The sequence below is a fragment of the Amphimedon queenslandica genome, unplaced genomic scaffold (assembly GCF_000090795.2).
Source record: "Amphimedon queenslandica unplaced genomic scaffold, v1.1 AMPQUscaffold_13428, whole genome shotgun sequence".
Taxonomy (NCBI): Eukaryota; Metazoa; Porifera; class Demospongiae; order Haplosclerida; family Niphatidae; genus Amphimedon; species Amphimedon queenslandica.
In genome coordinates this window covers 245,876-249,097 of record NW_003546336.1, presented here as the reverse complement: position 1 = coordinate 249,097, position 3,222 = coordinate 245,876, and positions in this window count along the sequence as shown.

The window sequence follows — 3,222 nt, the reverse complement described above, 5'->3', positions numbered from 1 at the left end:
TATGCTAAAGGGAAGCATATTGGACTATTTGGATTTGCCCTTTTAGTGTCTGTTTTCTTTGTCATACCATACACACTGTTCCTTTTGTGTCATCCAGTACTTGAGAAGTATTTGTCACATTTCAAACTGTTTAAGAGCTGGAGTCGTTTCAAGCCTATTATTGATGCTTATAGTGGTCCAATGAAAGATGAGTATCGGTTCTGGCCTGGTCTACTGCTAGTGGCTAGGATACCATTACTTTTATCTGTTACCTTTTTGAAGAGTGAATCCCGCGTCTTGCTATTGGCAGCAGCAGCTTTTATTCTCTCCCTTAATTTTATTTTTGGTGGTGTGTATAGAAAGAGATTAAACAATATCATAGAATTTTGGTTCTTGCTGAACTTGTGCATCATGGCTTCTTTATCTATAGCCTTTACCAATGACAGTAAAATATTGATCTGGTACAATACTTGTTTGTCTGTTTTTATTTTTAGTTTTATTTTGATTGTTGTTTATCATCTTTACCTGCAGATATCGCACATGAAATGTTATAATAATGCTCGAATTAAGAAGTTATTCAAGAATCAAGATGAAGCAGATGAACCACTTCTAGATGTAACTGAATCACATAAAACTGTTGATCAGCAAAAAAGAGAAACTGTGCCAAGTTCTACTGATGTCAAACTCAGTACTAGTAGAGAATCAGTTGTTGAATTGTATTAGTCATACTATTGATTTTTTTTGCTATTACACTAATTATTATTTTTTTATAATTGTTTCTTGAATTTCTTCTTGCTCCATGTGCAGCCACGTGTGCTTCCTGTTTTTGAGAACCCTCAAATCATTGATATTAAAAATACCTCTGCTCAAATTTTGTGGATTAGCCACACCTAGAGTAATTAACGGATGTTCGGATAACATAATAACCTCAGACACTATTACTAGATCAGTTTATCTGCAATAGACTTTTCTTATATATTTTCACATTAGGAGGTGATATTACATGTCAACACAACATTATTGATATTTTATGTCATGGGCCTCATTATTATAGATACTGTAGCTAAAGGGAGTAATGGCAATGAAGAGACTGGAGTAACTGCTACTAGGAGAGGTAATATTGAATATCAATACAACATTATTGATATTTTATTTCATTGGTCTCATTATTATAGGTACTGTAGCTAAAGGGAGTAACAAAGAGAATAGTGTGTTGTTGAACAAAGGGTGTAATTAATTAATTTTTGTGAGCATGCTCGGTTGTTCATTGGGCTTGCAATTATTAAAGAAGAGTTTGTTAAAACAGACAAATCTTTTAATATCTCAACCGATCCAGCCAAGACAAAGTCTTCAAGATGTCTTGACAGTCTGAGAACCTAGAAGAGACAAGCAAGTCCCACACCAGTGTCTTGTTCAATTTGCAACTCGGTCACATCATCTCTTGGCTCAATATGAGCCCCTTAGCCCAGTAATAGCTTGACAGCATCAACCTTTTACTTAGTAGCTGCTTTATCATTCAGTGCAGGAACAAAGACTATATTGCATGTATTGTGTCTGAGACCAGTTGTTCAGAAGGACAGGACTGAACTGGGAATGTGTGTAAGTGCAAATGCTTTCCATTATCCTACATTATCTCAGACTGACATTATACATTGACACCGGCAGATGAATACACAAGATAAAAGTATCAATTTTTTAATGTTACACTATAGAAGTCATCTACATTGTCAATGAGATTCATGTGTAAAGAAGGACCTCACTGAATTGACCCTTTACACAGCTATATACATGTAATACACATGGGTAGATCTAATGAGTGAAGTTGCTGCACTGCATGCTTTTTGTATCTATTGGGGCAAATGCATGATTTGACTATTTTGTATTATAACACAAAATTAATTGAAAGAATCTATAAATAGAAAATTAATCATTATAACTCCTATTGAGTAGCAGCTATAAAACAATTTTAGTTTTATGATAGAAAATTTTCTAGCTTATTTTTTGCATTACCAAGTTGCACTGGAAAATCATCACACACTTCAACTAATTTATCCCAGTTAACATCTTCACCTGAATCTATCCACCTCTGGAAGACAAGGCGTAGGTTAGTAGCAGTCATGGTAGGTAGTGGCTGAAGATCAGATACATCAACATCTAATCCTATTCCTATTAATTCATAATGATGAACTGATGGCATGAATATCTTCATTAGTTGTTTCAGCTCTGGTGTCTTTTCTGTAAATAATGATAAAAATAATTATGATACAACATGAACTACTGTACACTCACTTTTACTTGTACTTCTGTCAGATAACAATTCATCAGCAGGTGCTCCACAAGAAACTGAATCAGTAGCTCGTGGTTCTAATTAATGAAAGGTAAATAAAACACCAGTTCAGTATCACTTACTAAACCAGCATGACTGACGTGGTCCCATTTCCCTTGCTTTACTGCAGTTACCATTAGTGCATGTTATACTAGTTCCAGATTTGTTACAACAGCATACACCAGCTGTACAGGTCTGGCAAAGAGTTCCCTCCAATGTATTGCTACTGTAGCAGAACTTGCTGGAGACAAACTGTATGGATCTCTGGACTAGGACTCTTAACTCTGGACATGCATCCTGTACTGGACCAGCAGGTCCATCACAATGTATCTCCAACCACTGGATAGTATCTACAAGTAGAATATTAACTCCTAAATCTGTCGATTGTAGCTTGATGGCATTACGATAAGGTACCTGTCTCTTAAACATCCTAAACCCTTCCTTTAAGAGACTAACCACCAGTGCTGGGTACATTCCCTGTGGTATAATATTGTCTTGCCAACTTAAAACCAAAGGGTCACAGCTTTTACTGAACTGCCTTCTCATCTTTTCCAATACATCAACTGCACATGTTTCCAGTACACATGGAATGAAGTACTGATCCTCCTCCAGTGGTCCTATGATAAGAAGAGATTCCATGAGTGAGAGAAAGTCACTGGAAGTGAAATCCTTTGTGAAACCCTCAGAGAGACAATTGAGTAGCTTCTTTTCAAACTTTCCTTCTTTCTTGAGCATGAGACGACAATTATCGGGAATTGAGTGATTTGGTTTCACCTTCTCTAGATCAACTGGTGTGTCAGTGAATGATACACTAATCAAATTTGATAGTTTCTTAAAGAGAGGCTGAGGATGAAGGAAGACAACATGTGGAAGGACACTTGGAAAGTAAAGGATGATGGTTAGATCGTGATAATATT